The sequence below is a fragment of the Triticum dicoccoides genome, chromosome 7B (genome assembly GCF_002162155.2).
Source record: "Triticum dicoccoides isolate Atlit2015 ecotype Zavitan chromosome 7B, WEW_v2.0, whole genome shotgun sequence".
Lineage (NCBI taxonomy): Eukaryota > Viridiplantae > Streptophyta > Magnoliopsida > Poales > Poaceae > Triticum > Triticum dicoccoides.
In genome coordinates, this window is record NC_041393.1 from 553,543,044 (window position 1) to 553,555,392 (window position 12,349).

The following is a 12,349-nucleotide window of genomic DNA, read 5'->3' on the forward strand; positions in this document are numbered from 1 at the left end:
GCATCATGCAATAAATTTTCAAGCGATACATATGTCCTGTTGTATTTCTTAAGAAAGGATTTGGTCAAATATTTTGCTTAGTTACGCTTCAGACAAGTTATATAAGCAGAGTAAAAGGATAATCCGTCTGTACGAGTGCATTGCCTGTAACTCTTTTTTTAGGGGTCCCTGATATATTAACTCAAGTACTAGGCACGAACAAATGGGCTCAATTTTGTGCTCATCCTGGTGTAGTAGTAGTAGTACTAGGTAATACAGTTGATGGGTGACCTTGGGGAGCAGCGACCGAGGGAATTAAACCGTGCTCGGCACGGTAGGTAACGTTGTCTAGTTAATAAATCATCCCTCCATTGTTCATCGGTAGTCATTATGGACCGGGGACATGAGGGGAATTTCCTCGGGCTGGAATTCCAGCCAGCAGATATTTCGACTCGAAACGCGGAGGCTCGACTGGTTGGGGTTGCCTAATGTGCGTACCACACACGCCACCGGAAGGACACGAGCCCGGTTTTTTTAGGATCAACACAAGCCAAGGTCTGGCTGGTACGCCGTTGGGTCCTACCATTCGAGGATACGACATGTATCTTTTAAATTACCGAACGAATCTGTGTGTACTACAATGCCCGTATTTTCCTTGCAAATAGTAACCTCGACGTGGTAATTGATTTATGACGAGTTCTTGAATTAGAGTGAGTTTGTGATATAGTGATCTCAACGTGGATTTCACATTTCATGGTATCTGTAGTAAGTATTTCATTGCAAATTAAAATTTAAAAGATGAACAATATGGTGGTGAGAAAACTTTGTATGTATCAAGCATATGACCACACACACACACACACATGAACAGAACAAAAATCCAATAAGTATAGTGCATATAATTTTCCAAACCATGCATGTGTGAAAGAAATTCAAAAATACTCCTTCTGTTCATAAATATTAGTCTTTTAGAGATTTCAACAAGTCACAACATACGGAGCCAAATGAGTGAATCTACACTCTAAAATATGACTATATACATCCGTATGTGCCAGTCCATTTGAAATATCTAAAAAGAGTAATATTTAGGAACGAAGGGAGTAAAATGTAAGACATGCATGGTCCTCAATTCAATATTTAAAATGAACAGGAAACTAAAACATGAATATTAAGTCTAGTACTACAGTACGTGCGAATGTTATGATTAGGCGGAGCTATGTAGATTGTTCGGGGTTAACCCCTCGACCTTAGATAAAATTGTGAAGCTCTGTTTAGGATTGGATAGATTATATTTGTCCCCACCCTCCCAAACACCTATTGGTTGTGCACCCCCTCCTCCCCGGGAGAATATCATGTGCCCCCACACCTTAGATGCTATATGCTGATACAAGTTGCTTGGAGCTTGTAGATCTGAGATATAGCAGCTCACTGAGAATTGCACACAATTTCTACAAAAACTACTCAGATGCCCTTGGATCCCATATCCAATGACCTTGAAGCTTGTATCATCGTAGCATCTAAGATGAAGGAGGACATCATATTCAACTGTATGTAAGAATATCATGTGCTATCACACCTTAGATGCTTTGGTGATACAAGCTCTTCCGAGCCGTTGGATTTGTGACCCAACAACTCCTCGGTGGTTCGAATGGTTTTTTTGTAGAAAATCGCCCAAAGAGTTCGGCCACTGCTTACAAGCACAAAGACTTCTCAGATGCCATTGGATCTCAGATCAAACGACCTCGAAGCTCGTATAACCGTAGCATCCAAGCTGCGAGAGCACCTGATGTTTTCTCGCATGGGAGAATATGAGGTGCTGCGAGATTCTATGGTGAAACGAGTTCACGGAGATCTAATGGCCCACAGTAGGAGGTTTGAATGTTTTTGCAATATACGACTGAGAGAGTTTGGGAATTGCGCAGAAAGTACAAGTACTATGCATGTGTCATCTAATCACAGATCATACGACCTAGATGCTTGTATCACCGTAGCGGCTAATTAAGCTACGGGGAGCACCTAATATGAGCAACAGCGAGCCGTTGGATCCAAGATGCAGCGGCACACACGAGGCCTGAATGTTTTATTTGCAAAAAACCTTTGGAGAGTTTGGAAATGGCGCATAATTACAAAGACTACTCCCAAGCCATTGGATCTCACTTCCAATGATGTAAAAACTCATATCACGATAGCATCTAAGCTGCGGGGTGGATGTGATATTCTATGCCACTGTCATTTTTGTTCGTCAACTTGCAAAATACATGTAACTCGTGCCGTTACTTGTCTCATCGCGCAAAGTGTTTGTTCAAAAAAACCATCCTACAATGAAATATTAGAACAACACACGGGGGTCCCACTTGTCATTGATCAAATTTGGACCTAAAACTAACAAATCTGAAAGACGAGATTCGAACTGGCAACCTGGACTACAAAGCATAAGTCGATAGCCTAAAACAACAACGGTTGTTGGCTTTGTCCCATAACTTGATTTTATACAGTAGAGGGAGTGCCTTGTCAACACGTGCATGACCATTGATTCACTTACTAGTGGGTCCCAGGTCTGCGATCTCTCTCTCCTCTCCATCGCTAACCTTTAGACGCACAGGCACACACGAAGAGCGCCGCTAGCTTGCCGAGGTGTTATTATAACTAAAAAAAGCTTGGAAAATAGAAGAACCGCCTAGAACAGGAGACGTTGTGGCTGGTCGAGACGGAGCTAACCACACCTATCCTCCGTGCCACGTTAGCATGATGAAGCTATGTGGCTAGTGGGCTGTTTTCGACCGACTGGCTGGGTCCCGAGGTCGAACTATAGTTACTACAAAAAGAAGACACATCCGTTACATTTTGGGCCGAACAATTTTTTTTCCTATCATACTTATGACACTTCTATGACAATAATTGTGACAAAACCCGGTATCATCATAGATGTGGTGGGCTCCTACTTCTATGACAAAAAAAATGACAGATACTAGGCTTTTTGTCCTGGGCGGGCCAGAGACGCAGTTGTATGACATTCTTTGGGCCGTCCATGACGGAAAAAACCGTGGTAGATGCGAGGGTGAAAGTGCAACTATCCGTGGGTGGTTTTGGTAATGATTACAACATATAGCTCACTGAGCTAATACTATTTCAAGATAAATATTTCAGGAAAGCTCAATGATTGGAATGGCATGGATTAGAAAGTGGACCCCTCAAAGTGCTAAGGACAAAATATTGGCTCAAGCTCAAAGCACAAGACTCTACATTTTATTTTTAGTGATCCAAGATCACATTGAGTCCATAGGAAAAGCCAATACTATCAAAAGGGGGTGAGGTGTTGCTTAATGAGTTTCTTGCTCAAAATGCTTAGTGATATGCTCCAAAAACCATAAACTAGTTTCTGATATCTACATATGTCCCAAACGAAAAGTCAAACTCGGCCCCACCGAAACTTCCTATCCGGCGCCACCGAGTTCTCTTGACATAGCCACTGCCACAAACCCTAGTCACTTCGGTCTCACCGATAGGGATCTCGGTCTCACCAAGATGGGATTGCAAACTCTCTGTTTCCCTTCGTAATGTTTTGGTCTAACCGAGATGAGCAAATCGGTCCCACCGAGTTTGCCTGACCAACTCTCTGTTTGCTTATTACCAAAATCGGTCCCACCGAGTTTGTGTAATCGGTCTCACCGAGATTACGTTATGCCCTAACCCTAATGAAATCGGTCCCACTGAGTTGACATATCGGTCCCACCGAAAATCCTAACGTTCACATTTTGAACTAAATCGGTCTGACCGAGTTTTCTGATTCGATCCCACTGAGTTTGGTGATTTGTGTGTAACGGTTAGATTTTGTGTGGAGGCTATATATACCCCTCCACCCACTCTTCATTCATGGAGAAAGCCATCAGTACATGCCTACACTTCCAACATACATTTTCTGAGAGAGAACCACCTACACTTGTGTTGAGGTCAAGATATTCCATTCCAACCACATAAATCTCGATCTCTAGCCTTCCCCAAGTTGCTTTCCACTCAAATCATCTTTCTACCAAATCCTATCCTATGAGAGAGAGCTGAGTGTTGGGGAGACTACCATTTGAAGCACAAGAGCAAGGATTTCATCATCAACACACCATCTATTACCTCTTGGAGAGTGGTGTCTCCTAGATTGGCTAGGTGTCACTTGCGAGCCTCTGTCAAGATTGTGGAGTTGAACCAAGGAGTTTGTACGAGCAAGGAGATTGCCTACTTCGTGAAGATCTACCCTAGTGAGGCAGGTCCTTCGTGGGAAATCGCCATGGTGGGATAGACAAGGTTACTTCTACGTGGACCCTTCGTGGGTGGAACCCTCCGTGGACTCGCACAACCATTACACTTTGTGGGTTGAAGTCTCCATCAACGTGGATGTACGATAGCACCACCTATGGGAAACATGGATAAAAAATCTCCGTGTCTACATTGTGTTTGCTCCCTGCAAACTCCTCCCTTTACCTTCATATGCAATTGTTTTACATTCCGCTGCTACACTCTTAGAATTGCATGTGTAGGTTGATTACCTGATTTGTGCTAAGTTGCTAAAATCTGCCAAGACTTAAAATTACGAAAAGACTAGATTTTTATTTGGTCAAGTAGTCTAATCACCCCCCCTCTAGACATACTTTCGATCCTACAATTGGTATCGGAGATTTGGTCTCCATTTGCTTTGATTCCATAGCTTTTGGTGATCATAGCCTTGGTTTCACAACCTAGGAGGGTATGGCGTCTAGCGAGGGAAATCACCACCGTAGAAGTCCTTACTTTGATGGTACTAATTTTGCTAGCTGGAAGCATAAGATGAAAATGCATATTCTTGGATATAACCCCGCCGTTTGGGACATTGTGTGTATTGGCTTGCAAGGTGAATCCTTTGATGGGAGAGAACCGAACCATGAAGCTACCGTGGAAGAGTTGAAGATGCTACGATACAACGCTCAAGCTTGTGATATTCTCTTCAACGGATTGTGCCCCGAAGAATTCAACAAAATCAGCCGTCTTGAGAATGCAAAGGAAATTTGGGATACTTTGATTGATATGCACGAAGGTACCGACTTCGTCAAGGAATCCAAATTGGATGTGCTTCAAAGTCAACTTGATAAGTTCAAAATGAAGGATGGTGAAGGTGTTGCTGAAATGTACTCTAGGCTTGTTCTCATCACAAATGAGATTGCTGGCTTAGGAAGTGAAGAGATGACCGATAGATTCATCATCAAGAAGATCCTAAGATCCTTGGAGGGAAAATATGATACCGTGTGCACATTGATCCAAATGATTCCCAATTACAAAGATCTCAAGCCAACGGAAGTCATTGGAAGAATTGTTGCTCATGAGATGTCACTCAAGGATAAGGAAGAGCTTCACAACAAGTCAAGCGCTGCTCACAAAGCCTCATGTGATGCTCCCACATCATCAACTGAGAAACAAACCTTCAATGAAGAATTGAGCCTAATGGTGAAGAACTTCAACAAGTTCTATAAGAGTAGAAGCAAGGAAATAAGTTCCAAGTCAAGGTCCTACAATGACAAAAGATCTTCAAGTCGTGAACGGAATTGCTATAATTGGGGAAGACCCGGGCACTACTCCAATGAGTGTACGACTCCCTACAAAACAAGAGAAGATTCTCCCAAGAGAAGAAGTAGAAGAGAAGAATCACCACCAAGAGCGAGAAGGAGTAGAGATGATCGTTATGAATGAAGACCCTCTCGGAGAAGCAAGGATTCAGAGAGGAAGGATGATAGAGGCAAAGGTGTCCCGTCTTTTGATGAGATGATTGATATCGCTTTGGTGGAAGTCGACTTTGACGATCCGACTACGAACGTGCGAGGACGTTGCGCCTTAGCAATCGCTAAACCAACTCCAAGAGGTTATTGACCACGCCGGAGCACGATCAACCTGACCACGAGGGTCTGTTTCCTGCGAGCAAACGAAGAACAAGCAAGAAACTGAGATTGCAATCTGGATATTGCGAATATAAGATGAAAGCTTTATTGATCAATGTGGGGTTCTGTGACGCCTTTGTCTGGTCATTGAACACAAACGAAGTACGCGAAGTTGCAGCTATGGCGAACTTTAACCTAAACAAAACCCAAAGTCTAAATGGTGCCCTAAGGGCTGTATATATGGAGGAAGAGGGGGGGTGGATTTCGTGGCCCTTGGTGGAGGGGTCCGAAATCAACCCTATCTCTTGTTTCCCCACACATACGGACTCTAAAAATAGCCTATACTTATGTATTTCGAAATTACATGGGCCTGGCCCAATAATAAGGTGACGCAGCACCTAGAATAGCCTCGGGATGAAATTTATGAAGTGGCATCTTGTATATTTCGTCCAAGGCTTCATGCACCCATTATGGTGGCTTCAAAGTCCTGAAATCATCACTTGTAACTCCGTTCTTGTTCCCCTTGCGCATGCCATCATCTCTATGCTTGTTCGTGCTCCAATGTCCATCCTTCTCCAAGCTAGGCCCTTCATTTGTAAGCAAAACAAATGTATCCAATTTAGGCAGCATCATATTCTCATGAACATTAGAATCATTACCAAGAAACGTAAGTACCTGATAATTTAATTGGCGAGCGCGTGCTCTAGTAATTGGTCCAATATATGTAGCAGTAGGGGCTATGGGTGTAACAATGGTATTGATGTCCTCATCATCCTCCCCTTCTTGAAATGAAGTCGTCCTCGACGGAAGCTCATACTCCTCACCCAAATAATGCCTCTTTGCACACAAAAGCATAGCAAACAGATTTGCTGAAATCTAGCTCATCAATATCAGATTTGGTGGCAAATAAACATGCACTTTTCAATTTAATTTCAGAAGCAACACTAGATGGTTTATTATTAGGCTTCATTTGTTTCTCAAATTCCTTTGCCACAATCTGAATTTCGCTCTTATTCTTCTCCTGTTTTGCTTTATTAGCTCTATTAATATCATCTTTCAAAATGGAATCAGGAGTCATAGGAAGCAAAGTAATATTTTTATCCTTATGAACAAGAGTATACTGATTGTTTCTACCATGGTGTACAGAATTTTTATCAAATTGCCATGGTCTACCAAGTAATAAGGAACATGCTTGCATAGGTACCACATCACAATCAACATAATCAGCATATGTAGAGATACTAAAATGCACACGAACAGTACGTGTTTCCTTAACCTTGCCGCTGTTGTTGAACCATTGGATGTAGTAAGGATGTGGATGTGGTATTGTGGTGAGAGAAAGCTTCTCCAACATCTCCATGCTAGCCAAGTTGTTGCAGCTCCCTCCGTCTATGATGACACGCACAGAACGTTCCTTCACAACTCCCTTGGTATGGAACAAATTGTGCCTCTGATTTTTCTCAGCTTGTGTGACCTGCACACTCAAAACACATTGAGCAACTAAACATTCATACCTGTCAGCGTCATCAGGAGCCATGTATTGCGTCTCATGATCAGAATCATCTCCATCGTGTTCTTCACGTGTAATAAGAGCCAACGTCTCCTCATCATAGTCACTAGCGGACTCATACCCACCATCCTCAGTAGCAATCATCACACGCTGAGATTTGCATTCTCTCGCATAATGACATCTTCCCTTACAATGACGACAAATAATATCACTTGTGTGCCCTGTTGATGCCATGGAATAAGAAGAGCTCTATGTAGGCCCGGCAGGTGCGCTCTTGGCAGATAGTGGTGGTTGTGCCTACTTTCTTGTATCACGGCTGGAGGTAGCAGCTGATGGAGGTGCTGGTGTAGTGGAAGTAGAGGATGCACGCGGTGTCCATGATGAAAGTCGACCTCCAGAAAAGTTAGTTCGCGCCAATGCTTATCGATCCTGCACTTCACGTTCAGCCTTACAAGCAAGATGGAGTAAACGAGTGATATTAGTATACTCCTTATACTCTAGAATGGTCTGAATCTCTCTATTTAATCCACCTATAAAACGTGCAAGCATAGCTTCATTCTCCTCAACAATACCACATCTAATCATGCCAGTTTGTAATTCCTGATAATATTCTTCTACATAATTTTTTCCTTGTCTTAAATGCTGCAATTTTTGAAGCAATTCACGTTGATAATATGGTGGAACCCAACGAGTACGCATAGCAGTTTTCAAAGCAGCCCAAGTAGTTGGAATAGGATATAATCTACAATGTTCAGACCACCATACACATGCAAAACTAGTGAAAGCACAAACAGCAGCAGCAACCCGTCTCTTCTCGGGATATTGTAAACATGTAAAACGTTGTTCAGTTTCTAACTCCCAAGTAAGATATATATCAGGAACATATCTACCCTGAAATGGTGGAATATTCAATTTCAGTTTCGGAATATGGTCATTATCTCGTACCTGAGGTGGTAGTGCAGGCCTACCATTGCGAATATATACCTGAGGTCGACCTGCTGGTGGTGGTGTTGGTGGCTGCACGTAGTTCTGATTTTGATCAACCTCATCCTCATAATATTCCTCCACCTCTGCAGTAACAGCAGGAGCTACAGAAGCACCAACAGCAGTAGCAGCGACACCAAAATTTTGTCCTGGCTCAATAGGAACACGCTGTGCTCGTCCATACTGATTCGGAAGGGGGCGTTGTTGTAGTTGTTGTTGTTGCAGAGGTGCGATAGGTGCAGCCGGCGGTGGTTGTGGAAAACGCGCGAGCAATTCATTAAACTTGCTATCAAGCTTTGTTTCGAACGTCTTCTCAATGCCATCTATCTTCTCCATGGCCTCGTCAAATCTATTTAGCACATCTTGCACCTGTCCACTCATCATTTGCTGAAATTTATCATGTAGCTGTTTGTTCGTCAGGTTCTCCCAATCAGTCTCATCGGCTTGTGATCCTACCATGGCTAGCAGCAAATAGAAACACACAAGAATATGATCCTACAGACTATTAAGAAGTGGTGGTGGTGTACACAAACCCGTGAAGAAAATCTCAAATTCTTACCAGTTCTTACCCAGCAGCAGGCGGTGATCGGCAACCGTTGTAGTCAAAACTCTCAAAGCTTGGATAGAGCGATTACCAGGGAGAATCAAATGCACGACGTAGATGTATGTGGAGCTGGGAAGGCTTATAATATGGTAGCAAAAAGGGTCAGCAATAATCAATTCAGAGATGCAAAGTTGAATAAACGCTCAACAACGGTACTGTGCTAGTCCTAGGCTAGACTGTGCTAGAGACGCGAGCCTAGAACACTAACAAAATCACGGCGCGACACGTAATCAAGGGAGGAGCACACTCTGAATTTTTTTTCTCTTTTTTTTCACTTTTTTTGCACTTTTTTTTCCTCTTTTTTTTGCTCCGCAACAATTTTTTCCGAAAAAGTCTACAAATGATCTAAAAACTGCCTAGCCAGAATTTTCCAGACTTAGTTTTTTTTGAAACTGGAACTATTTTTGTTCTGCGCGTAGCACGACAATTCAGGAGTCCTACTCTGTCACGACTCGGATTATCACGTGATCTGGAACTCGGAAATAAAGGAACAAATACTGGACTCGGACTAGGACTGGTGGCGGAGATGAATCTGATGGAACTCGGACTGGTGATGATGGTATATGATGAGAAAATATGGCAGCGGTGGTGGTATATGGATACAGACTGGTGGTGGTATCTGGATACGGATTGGTGATGGTATATGGATACGGATCAGTGGCGTATAAGCGGTGGTGGTAGATGGAAGGGGCGATGATGATAGTGCGGCAGCGGCGTGATAACTTATGACCAGAACTCAAAACTCTAAAAGACTAGACGCTAAGACCAGCAACTTGACACGACGATGCAACCGCAAATTCAACAAAGCAAAATACTGAAAAGACTATGCAAAGGCTCAGGCTAGTTCGGATATGATGACCTAACCCTGATTTTTTTGTGGCTTTTTCGTGGACTGTAGGTATGAAGAATAGACTCGATCTAAACTACGAAAAACTGTAAAATCTCACCGAGCAACCTGGAAATCTGATACCACTTGATAGAGGCAAAGGTGTCCTGTCTTTCGATGAGATGATTGATATCGCTTTGGTGGAAGTCGACTTTGACGATCCTACTACGAACATGCGAGGACGTCGCGCCTTAGCAATCGCTAAACCAACTCTGAGAGGTTATTGACCACGCCGGAGCACGATCAACCTGACCATGAGGGTCTATTTCCTGCGAGCAAACGAAAAACAAGCAAGAAACTGAGATTGCAATCTGGATATTGCGAATATAAGATGAAAGCTTTATTGATCAAGGTGGGGTTCTGTGACGCCTTTGTCTGGTCGTTGAACACAAACGAAGTACGCGAAGTTGCAGCTATGGCAAACTTTAACCTAAACAAAACCCAAAGTCTAAACGGTGCCCTAAGGGCTGTATATATGGAGGAAGAGGGGGGGAGGGAATTTCGTGGCCCTTGGTGGAGGGGTCCGAAATCAACCTTATCTCTTGTTTCCCCACACATACGGATGCTAAAAATAGCCTATACTTATGTATTTCGAAATTACATGGGCCTGGCCCAATAATAAGGTGACGCGGCACCTAGAATAGCCTCGGGATGAAATTTATGAAGTGGCATCTTGTATATTTCGTCCAAGGCTTCATGCACCCATTATGGTGGCTTCAAAGTCCTGAAATCATCACTTGTAACTCCGTTCTTGTTCCCCTTGCGCATGCCATCATCTCTATGCTTGTTCGTGCTCCAATGTCCATCCTTCTCCAAGCTAGGCCCTTCATTTGTAAGCAAAACAAATGTATCCAATTTAGGCAGCATCATATTCTCATGAACATTAGAATCATTACCAAGAAACGAAAGTACCTGATAATTTAATTGGCGGGCGCGTGCTCTAGTAATTGGTCCAGTATATGTAGCAGTAGGGGCTGTGGGTGTAACAATGGTATTGATGTCCTCACCAAAGGACAAATCATCAAAGAGCTACACAAAAAGAAGACATCAAGCTCATGTTGGTGAATGGGTATCCGGCTCCGACTCCGACCATCACTCCGATAGAAGTTATCACTCCGACTCCGAATATACTCAAGATGAAGGTGTTGCCGGTCTAGCTCTTGTGACAACCAACTCCTATGACATATTTGACTCACTAAATGAAGGAATTGGAAGATTCTTCATGGCTAAAGTTCCAAAGATAACACATCCCGAGTATGTTGATTTCAATAGTGATGAAGATGATTTGGTAGCAGATGATGATTTACTTGTTAACAACTCTAGTTATGAGAAGTATGATGAACTTGCTATTAATCATGATAAGCAAGATAAAACTAATGACATGATAAGGAGAAGATTGAGCGTCTAACTAAAGAACTAAACACTCTTAACTTAGCTCATGAAACTACCTTGGAAGATCATCAAGAACTTTTAAAGACTCATGAGAAGATATGCTTTGAAAAGCTCAACCTTGAGCAGGAGCATGAGTTCTTAAAAGCAATCAATGATGATCTTCACAAGAAAAGATCTTCTTACATTGCCAAGCGTTTACTCTTGTCTACTTACATGCTACAAGTTAAATCTAGCAATAAGAAAAAGAAAGATTCTTCCTCTAGTAGTAAAAACAATCATGCTAAATCCAATGTTGTTGCTTCTAGTAGTTCTCTCGATTCCACTAATGATTCTCTTAGCCAACTTACACTTGAGCAAGAAAATAGCTTATTGAAGGGAATTATATAGAAAGGTGTTTACAAGAGTTGCCGGAAGTAAGCAATTTGAGGAAATTGTACGCAAGCAAGGAAGACACCGAAAGAATCAAGGTGTTGGTTTTGAACGAAAGTTCAATGCCAATGGAGTTGAGTAGGAAAAAGATCAATACCCCAAGACGAAGTTAGTTCCTCAACAAGAGAAGTATGATCCTACTTCTTTCCAAGGAACACAAGCTCAAGATGATCTTCCACCACAAGACCACAAGCAAAAAAGGCAAGGACAAGCTTCAAGAGGAAATTGATGCATTTGAAGAAGCTCCTAAAGCCTTGGTCAAGTGGGTTCCCAAGACTACATCAAGTTCCACTTCATCAAGTACGACTACAACTCCAAGGATTCCCATCAAGATGGTGTGGATCCCTAAGAAGAACTAGAGAGTTCTTGAGGGTGACTCCGCCAACATACTTCACTCTTATCATTTTGGCAAGGACGAGTGCAATAAACTTCCATATCTTTCACTAGTTCAAGGAGTTACAAACCCTCGTGTTGGTAAGACAAGGGACAAGGTAACCTAATGCATTCATGGACATCATCTCATGTGAACATCACTCTATGTCTATGGATATCCTTGTCTGTTCCTTGTGGGACTAACCCATGTAGGTATTGAAAGTGCAACTCACTCCAAAGGTTTGCTCCGGATGATCTACATCAACATTGAGCATCTACATCTTCAACACCTACAT